General features: G+C 39.0%; 1 protein-coding gene and 1 long non-coding RNA gene across 8 annotated transcripts in view; one reads left to right on the top strand and one right to left on the bottom strand.

Annotated features, from left to right (window-relative positions):
• Window positions 1-13,175, bottom strand: part of NCAM2 (neural cell adhesion molecule 2) — a 206,076-nt gene that overhangs the window by 156,807 nt on the left and 36,094 nt on the right. The window lies entirely within an intron of this gene.
• Window positions 1-13,175, top strand: part of LOC308476063 — a 35,984-nt gene that overhangs the window by 8,218 nt on the left and 14,591 nt on the right. For 4 of the 5 annotated variants that reach the window (XR_013985666.1, XR_013985667.1, XR_013985669.1 and 1 more), the window contains exons 3-4: window positions 1,430-1,642; window positions 6,642-6,723. This is a non-coding gene — a long non-coding RNA (uncharacterized lncRNA). The remainder of the gene's footprint in view (window positions 1-1,429; window positions 1,643-6,641; window positions 6,724-13,175) is intronic. The other variant, XR_013985668.1, reaches the window with a different exon arrangement.

Raw genomic sequence — 13,175 nt, 5'->3', positions numbered from 1 at the left:
GAAGTCTGGTATAAACCATAACAAGGTCATATGTTGGCGTGCCCACTTACATTTGAACAAGCCACTTAGAGTCTAGTAAAAGGGTGGTAAATCCCATGTCGGTCTCCCAAGAAGGCGACTTTCTAAGGGTCACCCTCTTAAATACTTTGGAGGCAGACCTGGTCTAGCCCCCTCCACCACTCTCCTGATTGGCCTTCCCACCAGACCAGCACAACCAAAAGGAGAGTCACTGGGCACCCCCCTTCAGCTATGATGGAAGAAGATGGCCTAAACCAGGACTCGCAGCTGCTCCAGGCAGCAAACACTGCCCACGAGGTGACACAAGTGAGCAGGGAATCTTGGATTAGAATTGGCCAAAAATAAGACAAGCCATTTTTCAAAAACATTGGAACTGGCACATATAATTTCCAAGCTAACCTGAAATCACACTCTATCCCACCCCTCCTACACAAATGACAGTTTCACTCAGATAGAAGAAGGGATTTTCTTGGTTGTATGAAGTGTTGGCAGGTATTATGGAACATATTAGTCTTCATGGTGGTGGTTGGTAGTGGAGAGTTGCACTGCACAAAATGGATACTTTAGGGTAAAGGCTCACCAGCTGCCAGGTACCCTTGTGGCAAATTGGCCCTTGGTCAGAGAGTGGGCATAAACCTTGATATTAACTCTGACAAACATGAATGTCTTGTCAACACTCCCACACTTTAAGCTATGCTCATTTGTTGAGGTTAGGATATAGGATTTAGATAGAATGGTGGAGGATTCAAATGGCTGCATCATTTACATGCAAGTATGGTGAGCTCATAATCTATGTTAAACTCTACTTGCCCTTCCCATATGTATTAACTAATAAAGGAAGGAAAGTTCACACAATCCTGTACTGGCATGATCACCTCCTAAATGAACTACTAATTTATCATCTATACTCAGCCATTGAGCTAGAATATGAGATACAATAGAATGAGAGTCTCTGACACACTGCCTCCCTCCTACAGGGTCTCAAAGCCAATACCCTGACTACTGGTTCTCTGCCATGGTGCCAAGGTTATGAAATGTGCTTTTGATCTATTTGTTTCTTTTTTCACAAGTTGTATTGTGTGATTTTTTCTTAGCTGCTTTGAGTGTTCTTTAAAAGGAAAATCCGAACAAAAGAAATGGTTAGAAAAAGAGAGCCCACAGACCTAGCAATTTAGTTTGAAATTGAACATGATCTATTTTTCCTAGGAAAAGAAAAGAATCTAAGTTTGAAATCCCCCTCCCCCACTTTTTTCAAGCATCTTGGCAGGTCTCTTTACATTTCCTGTGGAAGATATTTTTCTCTAGCAGTTAATCAATTTTTTCAATAAGATAAAATAAAATAAAACCTCCTCTTAATCCTGTTACCATTGGCTGACTTGGGGTTTTTTGTGGGGGTTTTTTGTTTCCTAAGTTAAAAGCACATGAAGATGTCAGTACGAGGACCCTAACTCCAGAGCTACCTTAGATATCTTCCAGCATCTCCACAGAACTGACACCAGGCCCATCTGCAGCAAAAGACCTGATGGGACATGTGGATGAGGTACATGATCCATCTGCAAAAGTTTCCTCTCCTATGGAATCAGAGGGGAATATGTGGTTTGCTGACTGCTCTTAATTCTTACTGGTAAGCTGCCATTTTAGGGGGCAGAGTAGGTGGGTTAAAAACATAAAGGCAGTATATTAAAGAAACTTCTCTTATTTATTATGTGATTTGAATAATTTGGGTAGAGAGAGAAAAAGATGCTGTTGGTCCCTCCAATCATACCCAGACTTCTTTTAGGCAACATATTCCAAACAAATGGTAGTTTCCTGTTGATTTCTGTCACATCCTGCTGGAGCAAATAATCTATAATGAGGTGTCAGGCTACATTATATTATATTTGTAAATCTTTGTAATTTAATACCACAGGCAGTAATTAGTATTTAACAGCTGTCATACATGTGAGACATATAAAAGGAAAGGAAAGGAAAAACATCTGATTTTAAGTTGACACTGCTGTTACAGATCAGGCTAGCAGGATAATCTGTCCTATTATCATTCATTCAGGAAGGGGGCACTAATCTGAAAACTCATCAGATTCACAAGAAGGAAACAATATATTGATCCTATGAAGTTTTTGCTTTTTACCTGTCAGTCTCTCATCATCTGAGATGACTGCTGATATGGCAAATACAAATGATTTCTTTTGAAAAAATGTACTTCTCAATGGGCAGCTGTCAAGGACTGCCATGAAATTAAGGCAGCTATCAACCTACCAAGAGAATTTAAGTGGCTGGAATGTATTCATGCTCAAATAGTTTTAAAACTTTTAATGTACATCAGTAGTTTTTACACCTTGAATTTCTGCTCACCTGTGAGAGATACTAATTCGCATTCTAGAAACACTTTAAACTGCCTAAAACTTTCTGTAAAGAGTAACATTCATACATTTACAGATGGTGCTTCATTGTAGAAGAAGAATTTGGATTTGATATCCCGCTTTATCACTACCCGAAGGAGTCGCAAAGCAGCTAACATTCTCCTTTCCCTTCCTCCCCCACAACAAACACTGTGTGAGGTGAGTGGGGCTGAGAGACTTCAAAGAAGTGTGACTAGCCCAAGATCACCCAGCAGCTGCATGTGGAGGAGCGGAGATGCGAACCCACTTCACCAGATTACAAGTCTACCACTCTTAACCACTACACCACACTGGCTTTCAAGTACCCATGAATCTTATAAATTAATATAATTAATAATCATGCACAAGTGGGGAGCAGCTTCTTTGACAAGAGCTAAGAACAACTGAATCAACTGTGCAAGTATATAACCTTTACTTGAGTATCTCAGAAGGAACTGTATTGTCACTAAGAAGCAGTTGTGGAAATTCAGTCAGCTCACAGGCAATTTAAGCTCAGCATCACTCTACCACCAGTGTTCTTAGGACCAAACAAGAAAGTACAAGTGTGTTTCCCACCAAAAAAACCCAACTACATCTAGTTTCTCTCTCCTGTAATATCTAGTCTCAGCTCATGTTAAGATCTAATGATGTCCTGTGTTTTTCCACCCCAACTCCACTGCATTGTTTTCTGACAGTGTGGAAGGGAAAACATAGATCATGACATTATATGAGACAAATTCCATTAGCAGGGGAAGGGGAAGAGGAATTAGACATGTGGTTGCTTGGTGGCATATATATGTTTAACAAAACTTCTGTCTTGGTCCTTATTCTATTATTTTCTTCCACATCAATAATAGGATGTCCAGGCTCTTGACAATATATATGTCAATACAGTGACAAGATCAATGGGATGATTCCAGGATTAGTCATGCTTAGGATAGAATCGCTCAAACCAAAACCATTGATTTCAATTTGCCTCTCACCTGTATCCAACCCATATTTAATTTTGGGGTGGGGGCGGAGACTTAAAACTAGTGGGATCTGGTCAATAGCTAGCTTCTGCATTTTGTACCAGTTACAGTTTCTGGACATTTTTCACAGGCAGCCCTACTCAGAGCTCTAGACTGGAAGTAACCAGAGTATGTAAGACCAGCCTTTCCTCAGGAATGAGAAGGGACATACTAGATGAAGCTGAGAAAAAGTACTGCTAGTTATGACTTCTACCTGCCTATTCAGGAACAAAACTGAGTTCAGAAACACCCCAAACTACTTATTTGCTATTGTGAGAGGAGTATAATCCCATTCAGGGCAGATCACACACATGTCCTGGGTCAGGAATTCTTTCTACTAACAGGATTTCCATCTTGTCTGGGTAAAGCTTCAGCTTGTTAGCCTACATCTCAGACACTGGTTCAGGGTTTCCACTACACTTCACAAAGCAGTTTTATGTAACAGCTGAACAACACAGTGACAAGATGGATTCCTAATGAATTCCAGAATTCAAAGGCCATGGGCTGCAGATTAGTTTTTCAGTATCACCTTCTTAGACCTGCCTGCCAGGCATGATCAGAACCAACATAAAATGCTACATCCATTAACAAACTCATCCAGGGAGCTCAGAAATATTGTTGATGGCATCAAGAACCACTTTAAGCTCTGTAAGATTCAACAGTGATGCACTCCACCTGACAGTTGCCAGCAAAGATGAAATTGTCTGCCAAGGTGATAAAAGCTGTTTCCATTCCTGAAGCAGATCAGAAATCAAACTGAAAAGGATACAAATCCTCCAAATGATTCTGCTAGCAGCACAGTAGTGGCTATCATAGTGGTTACAGCTGCTGGTGTAGAGGCAGATTTGCAACATTGGGAGCTACAACACACTTGTTGATACTGAGTCAGTGGCTCTTCTGGGCAACTCTTTGGTGCTGCCTCTGCTGTTTGCTAGAGTTAAGGCTGCTTGCCAGATTTTTCAGCAGCTCTAGTTACCTCTGGTTGGATGTAATGCCTGCAGCATCTCACATCCAGGTTTCTATCACCAAAGTATCTACAAATTAATAGAATTAGAAAAAATGCAGACAACATGGATGTTAATTTAACTGGGATTAGTGTTCATGAGCTGATTACCTGAAGTGTGTTTAAGAGCATCTAAATTGTATTATGCCCAGACGTTCAGTGGGATTACAGGAACAGTTGGATGCTGAGTTGGTACCTATTTAACACTCATTTAATGGCAGATTATAAGATATTGCTAAAAAGCAAGCATTGTTTCTTAAAGTATTTGACAAAGCAGAAACTTCTGCTATTGAATCACCCAAAATAATATTTAAAAGACAGTGGAATTGTACATCATTTAAAATATTGTACATCTTGAGGACCTCTACAGGGGAGGAATGTTTAGCAATATAGGACCACTGAATACATATTGTGATACGTTCTGTTTACCATTCATAACTACAACCACATCTGCACTGAGTAACTGTGCTACGTAATCCAGTTGACAGTGTATGTGTCTAAAGCCTGTCTTGACAGTGCCAATTCCTATGCCATTCATTAAAGTTTCATTCCTTCCCAAAGGCAGCTCAAATAAAAATTACCCAATATGTAGTTTGCATGAATCTCAGACAGACTGTCCATGGTGACAGTAGATTTTCAAATCTCTTCCCACCTGAAAGGTTGTCATGTAAGGTATAGTTGACATGTTAGTATGAGCAGTCCCAGAACAAAGTGAGTTATACAGTACTTTGAGCCATAATTTAGTTCTAAATGTATTTTTGTTCTGGATGTTTAAAACTGATGTGAGTTTGTACTTCTTTAACCAATATGCTGATCCTAAACACTTAATCTAGTGTATCCACTGTGACAACAGGCCATAACCTGATGGGGCAACATACATGTGCCTGGCACTTTTCTGACTTCTAAAGTTGGACTTCTGTACCACTGATGTTGCATTGTGATTTTTTCCATGCCATGTTTTATGTTATGTTTTATTTTGTGCTATGTTGAACTGTATACTGCTTAGATATTTTAATGTTTAGCAGTCTAGGTTTTAACATTAATAATAATCATAATATAAATCAGAAAGGGTGACCCAGTTTTAAATACCAGTTGAAAAAAGGCAAATACTTCACATTGAGCCACTTTCCCACTCTATTCTATGAGATTCCAAAATGTGCAATCTCTTCAAGTCTAAATTGGGGGGGGGGGGATGTGGTGTGAGGACTTCCACCTTCCACTGTTCAATTTCTATACCAGCTTGGTATTGGGATTTCGCAGCAATGTCAAGCCCACATAATGATGTATAATTGCTTTCTTGGTTTTGTTACACAGAATTTTGCCTACAGGGACACAGCTTATTTCATTTTGCTCACCAGACCAAATGCTTCAAATTACAATATGAGTTAGGGTGAAATGGAGTGATCTATCCAAGTCATAATTCCATTAAGCTCCTTTTGTATAAATCCAAACACCTATATTTAACTTGCATTAGTAATGTAAATTTTCTTGTTGCAAAATTAGACAGTGAAAACTTCCCACAATAATATTATCATTAAACAATATCTCTTCTGCTTTCTACAGATAAGAAATGACACATTACTGGTAGCGCAAAATATTTCTCTCTTTTTTTCCTTAAAGGGGTAGGGTGAATAATAGAAAGAAGACATAGAGGCCACCAAACATGCACAGAGGTCAACTATACACACACTAGAAAATTGAACAGTGGGACTTGTGTCTGACTCAGAACATGCTCATAATTGTTCCTATAGTCTAATTCTTGATGGCCGAATCCTATACAGGGGAATTGTAACTGCACACCTTCAATTTCTCTATTCTCTACTTTCACACTTTCTTTCTCCCTCTTTTTCTTTCATGTCCTGATTTAAATTCTTAGACTACACAAGAAATGCTGGAGGTCTTCACACCAAATATAATGGCAAAATTAACCTGCTTATATATCTGGACCATTTACAATCCCAACTTCAATCCAATTCAATTACTAACTACAGCTAGAATGCATACTTAGAAATCAAGGTTCAGTTCCATATGCTACTTTCCTTAGAGCAATCTGAATTTCATAATTTAATGTAATCCAAGATGATACTTGAAAGTCAATAAAAATCTAAGGAGTTGAATTTTATTGAAGCGTCCTTATACTGGAATTTATGCTGGAAACGGGATTTAGTCCAACAAGGATATTAAATTTCATAAACCACGCTATATCACAAAGTATTATCTTTGTCTTTGCAGTGATTTATTCTCTGAAGAAATAACCAGAAGCAAAATAACACAGATTATGCTGACAAGATGTGTGTACAGTATAGAGAAAAAGGTTTGAGATGCAGCTTAGGAAATTAATATAAAGTTTATAGTTTATGTTTTCCAAATACATGTTAATTACCATTTCACTATTGTTAAAGTTTATTTTATTAATCTCCATCTGAATAAAGGAAGGACAAACACCATAAAATACTGGTTTGTATGCAAAGGTGTCCTGCTGATGGAAGGATCTTTGATCTAGTAGAGGCTATCATTAGTGGAACAGGAAAAGAGGTGATTTTATTTGGTTCTCCATACTGTCTGCAGCCCCCGCCCCTCACACTGCCACCTTCAATACTGGGTGGCAGAGGCAGCTGCCAGGTAACACATTCATGGCTTCTCTTTATGGGAAGATGCCTTTTTCTTTCTAGTAATGCCAGGGAATTTATCTGTGGAAGTATGGCCCTAAATGCAGGCAGGCAGATTTGCCAATGTCTAGGTTTTACCTGCCTGCATTTGTTTTCACAACTGATGCGAGCTTTCTTTCTACCAAAACATTTACTATCAATTCTTCATTCCATGTGTGGGGCAAACAAATATCAATATATCAACAGGTTAGAAAATGAGTTCATAATGGTCAATGTCAATATGAAGCTTTCATACGATACTATGGGCACCAGGCATATTGTAATATTTTAAACTCAGGAATACAGAGTCTTTTTCAGTAACAGGAGAAAATATTAATTTAGGGCAATCTCAACAACCATATACTACTGAACCTCCATAATTCTAGAAGGGACAAACAGAAAAAAAAGAAAAAAAGCAGACACTCCCCCTTGCGGCTGCTGGCACACATTACAGCACTTGCAGTGTTAGGTTTGAGTGTTTTGAACTCCACAAAGAATACAAAATAATGTCTGACCTGGAATGCAAACACAATTTCCCAATGACAATTTGCATAAGTGCTACCACTTATTTCAACCACTTCCTTCATGCAAATTGCTGCTGAGAAATAGCACCAGGATTCAGAGAGGCTTAAGGTCATACATTGCTTCTTGAACACAGCAGCATGGTGCAAGGCTGCTTGGCATGGCTGAACAGAAAAACAGATGCTTAATGTTGATTTTGTCTGAGTTTTAGGCCCATTAGGAAACGATAACTTCTACTAAGACATTGACTAACATTTTTTTCCCTGTGACGATAGACTGCTCTGCCTCCTTTCTTTTAGCAAATGTTTTGTGCCACTGGGGAAGTGGTAATTCTGTATTGATTTGTTTTGGATGTTTGTACGTGATGCCAATAAAAGGTTTGATGATGATGATGACTAACATTTTTGTAACCTCCCATTTTCATACATTATATCCCAGAACACAGATTTCCCCAACGTCACAAACAATGCTGTGAGAATGTATTGACGTGCTATCGGAAGGCTCAGAACCATTGATTATGGGCTGGAGAGAGACTAATAGTCATGCACAGCTCCATGTACCTTCCTAACAATTACTATTCCTTGCAGCCCTGCTTCTACAACCCTTTTATGTAACCTTATCTCCAAATGCCCTGCCATCCATTTCCCCTGCTCTTTTTATCTTCTGTCATTCTAATCCTTGAACACATACAAATATGAAGCTCAGCTGTTCTAAATTTCTGAACTTGTAATGGAGAAAGAATATATTTGCAAAGTGAGTAACACCATGCAAATGTACTTGATATACATAATTCATTCTAAAACACAATACTTTGAGCTTCCTTGGAATAAATTTGGATTCCTTTGGTACATAGTGCAGCCAGCCCTCGTTATGACACAAGCATATCTGAATAGCTGTATTGTTTTTGTCATGCTGATCAGCTTGTTTCCATTTTGCATGCAGTGAAACTTAGTGTCTAATAATTGTGCTGCATTATAAATGATAGCAGATAGTCACAAACATCAAACTTGCTCTTCAAGGGGATTTATCAATATGTGATTTAAATGTAAATTGGTAAGCATCTTTAGTCAATTCTGACAAGAAAAATAAAGCCTCTGAAAAAAAATATTTTGTAGCAGAGCATGCTACAATAAAAGCAACAGTATAAAATGATTTTTTTAAAAATGTATAAATTATATCACACTCAAAATTTCTGAAATTCATGTCTACCATGATTTATCAGATCCATACAAAAGAGACTGCTATTCATGTGAAAAGTGATAAGTGAGAAAACATGGATGTGAATGTTTTGATCAATTGGTTATGGTGAAAGTTGTGAATGAGGTAAGAAATACTCATCACATTTCAACTGCTTCACATTACCAAAATTGTATGTGTGTGTGTGTAAATATTTTATAGCATCTCCTTTATTTCAAGAACAGTAATGAAAATCACTCTAAGAAGCTGTGTAACAAAAGAATGGTTGGCAATGGCAGAGTGTGGTGGAATAATAATAATAATAATAATAATAATAATAATTTGTTGTTTATACCCCACATGGAGTTAGAGATAGCAACAGGTGACAATTAGAAGAGGTTTGGAGAGAAAGAGAGAGAGAGAGAAGTAGGAGGAGTTGGAGAGAAATGAATTCGAGAATGAGGGCTCCAATAAAAGGTATGGTGTTTGTATAACATAACAAGGGGATCAGGTATGGATATGGATATCTGGTTAGGATATGGGCAGAACAATACAGGAGGGTGGGAAGGGGAAAATCTGTGGCAGTAAAGCTGCCAAATCCCAAACCCAGACAGTCTTGCATAGACCAGAACAGGGAAGAATCATAGTACTGCCGAGTTGTAAAGGACCACAAGGCTCAGCTACTCCAACTGCAGCTGTCCCATATGGGGATCAAAGCTGCAACCGTGGTGTTATCATCACCATGCTCTAACCAACTTAGCTATCCAGAAGGTGATGGAATGGCTGGAAAGAAAAATTATGCTAGCCTCAGAGCATACTTTCCCCCTGTCCACAGGGCTGTAGTGGGGGATGGGGATAGGAGTGTTAAGGGGAATGGCCAGACTTCGCATTTACTAGATCCAAAACATCTTCCAGTCTGTCACTGACACTCCTTCCTTTTGCTCTTTCCCCCCATTAGAATAGTTCGAAAGCTTTGGGGTGAAGGGCAGCTATAAACCCACCAAATAACAAAGAAGTAAATCAATCATATACTGAAGCAAGACTAATTGTAATATAATCTTAATAAAACGTGTGGGTTTTCCCACCTATAATTATTTTTTAAAAAGAAAGAGTTAATCTAGCAAAGGAGACTTCTTTCTGAAAAAACTTCATGGATTCTTCCAAAATGAAGGCCTGTCTCCCCACCTTTCCCCAAACATAGTGAATCAATCATCTGTTAGCTGAAGGATGTATGCAGGTATCACACAATAATGTGAAACCCAGTAGGTCCTAGGAACAAATAAACAATTGGGCTCTAGTGAAAAGAGAGGTTTTTTAAAAGAAAGAAAGAAAAAGAAACAGAACACAATTTTCTCATATCTGCTGTATAGTGAGAAGTTATTATTACCACTCTGGTTTAACCTATAAAGTGACACAATCCAATTTAGAAAGGAAAACAAACAAATCCTTTATGAAAATGCCAAATCACATCAGAGTGACACCTGATTTCATTCTGCTCACTGAAGTATTTGATGATGGAGAACAGCTAATGTGCCACCAAATCCCATGGGGACTGAAGCTACAGAAATGTAATCTTCTCATGTCTTCACTGTAATGCCTTTTACATGAATAAATAGAGTATGAGATTGCCTTTGCAAACTTTTCTTTCGAAGTCATTACTGGGAAAAGCACTACAATATTATGACTCTTAAGTGTACTGAGATAAATAACAGCTTCCATTCAAAGTAGGCAGAAGAATGCTTTTGTTGGACCCATTGTCTGAAAAATATGCAATTTCAGTTACACAGAAATCTTTTCTTTCTTTTAGGCAAAGTGAGAAATTAGACAATTTTCAGCTATTTTCCTAGTACAGTTACTTATGCCTGTAAATATATTTGTTCTTTTCTGGTAGACCACCTAATGCTGTCTTAGCAAACTTTTGATGAAGCTAAAGAAATAGCTTTATGTACTTTAATGTACTTTAAACCGTATCACATTGCTAGAATTTGAGAATGAAAGAAGGCTGCAATTCTATACCTGCTTACATGGGAACAAGCTCTGCTGTACTCAGTAGAACTTGTTCCTGAGCACAGGACTGCATAGTAAAGATTTTTCTTGGTGTGGTTTGTTTTGCACTCAGATTAGCAGGACATTTATGGGTAGCTGACAATAAACTGAGAAGGGGGGAAATCTGAGAAGGCAGAAGCAGACTAGGAAATTAATGTTAAACTGTGAGACTGACAGATCATCAATGCAATAAGGTATAATTGTGGAGAGTATACAGCAATGGATCTTGGAAGGTGTGAAAAAGCTGGAACGCATTTGCCTACAATCATCATTCAGTACTGATTGGAAACTGAAGCTTATTTTCTGAAGCAAAATCCAATTAACTGCAAGCTTGTGGTAGAAGGTCTTCTGTTGTATCAGTTGTGTAGCACTTAGTGGTTGATGGACACAGAAATAAACATTCATCTTTGCATGGAGTAAAAAATGTCAAAAATGCCTTCAAAAGCTAATGTATGGAGCCTGCAAGACTGGAAACTTTACTAATTCAATTCAGTTGATGCAATAAATTTAATTTCCTAGGTAATGACTTATTATATTTGCACTAAACATTCAGTGCTCTCCCTTATATTTTCTGTTTTTATTTCCAATTAAAGGCAGTTGGTGTATTTTAAGGAATATTAATAAATCTGAATAAGAAACAATGCTTGATTACAATCTAAACCATAATCAGTATAGAAATATACAGCATTTTAACCTAATGGACATTTCATTCTAAGTACTACAACTTAATTCAACAGCACAATTTAGCTTATTTATGGGCATGCACTGGTGAGGTCTCATTAAGTTCAACAACAATTGTCTTATGTAACCGATATTTAACCAATTCAAATTTAACCAATTTCATCAAAATAGAGTTATACTGTTACACTGGATATAAAGATTTCAGTTTCATTTATTTATTTGAACACCACAAAGGCCCCCAGAGGCTTTAAAAATGTCAATAATAAGACATTTCCTTTTCTTACAGTTAAAATCTAAAAGTCGTAACACAAAAGGAATAGGCACTACAACAGAGAAGGAAAAAGGCAAACTGGGAAGCTAATCTTTGGTCACAAAGTGCTTGCAGCAAAGAACAGTTTTGGAAAACATTTCAGGAAGATCCATAGAGATGAGTCAGGGATTCTGCTGCTAATTTCAGATGTGTGTTAAATACCATTTTATGTTGACAGGTCTATATAATTGCCTACATTCCCCCCCTTCAAAATATGCAAGTCATGTTTATGATTATTTTGATTTTTTTTAAACATATATTATGTTTTGCTGTATTTGTACATGTTGCTATATACCTCCTTGTTATGTTATATGAGTGGGCACTTTATAAATATTCTTATAAACAAATAAATAAATGTTGCTGACTTTTAGCTGAGCTGATAGAGTGGTCCTGCTTCTGTTCACTCTGCTACACTTTGTTATAATGGCAACTGTCTGATGACAGTTATTTGAGTTGGTGGGGGAATGGCCATATATAATACAATAGAGTGGAGCCAGACTTCCTATGCATGGGTTTTGCACTTTCCTACCCCCTCCTGTATTCCCTGAAAAGCTGCTCCAAAGTTGGGGGTCCCTCTGGGAGGAGAGTTTGTGGGCTAGCGGTGAAGAGGAACTGACAAAACATATCTTCCCTTCCTCCTCCATCACGACCTGCTCAACCCTGGTGCTAGCCAGCAGGGCACATCTGCAGCCTGCCAACTGATTAGGCACACTCCCCTGGGATGCTCTGCATCCTCACACATGCATTGCGCGGCACAGGAGGCTGGGTGATGTCAAAGCCCTATTTAATGGCTAGTCAGCCTTCCCCTGCCCGCTTCTCCCCAGTACCTGTTCTTCCTCCCTGTCTCAGTGTGACTTGCTGGTTGCTTAGAGCAGTGGTTTTCAACCAGTGTGCTGTGGCACCCTGGGGTGCCTTGAATGATGATCAGGGGTTCCACAGGCAACAATGGCCTCTGTTCCTCTTTCTTTCCTTCCTTCCCTCCCTTCCTCTGATACCCTCTTGCGGCTCTGCCTCCCAAAGGCTTGCACAGCTGTTTGTTGCATTAGCCTTTGCTACAAGCTTCCCAGGTGAATGGTGCCTCTGGATCTGGCCAGGGGGTGCTTCCCAGGCCCCTGTGGGGCAGTGTGAGGAGGCGCCTCTCTTTGGGGCATGGGGGCAGCTCAGAGACCAGGGGCAGCAGCTGTGGCGACCCAGATGACTTCCAAGGAGAGGGGAGAAGAGAGGAGAGGAAGCTGAGGGAACACTCCACAAGGGACCGTGTTCGAAAAGGGGTGAGAGGCTGCTAGCTCTGCAGGCAAGGGGTGACAGAGCTGGGTTCCTGAGTCCTCCAGGGGTGCCGTAGAAAGAATGTAGTTGGTCAAGGGAGCCGTGGTCCTAAAAAAG

Source organism: Podarcis pityusensis, assembly GCF_964106645.2.
Source record: "Podarcis pityusensis genome assembly, chromosome: 4".
In the NCBI taxonomy this organism is placed as follows: domain Eukaryota; kingdom Metazoa; phylum Chordata; class Lepidosauria; order Squamata; family Lacertidae; genus Podarcis; species Podarcis pityusensis.
Note: the sequence above shows the minus strand (reverse complement) of the source record. Positions and strands in the feature narration are given on the sequence as shown.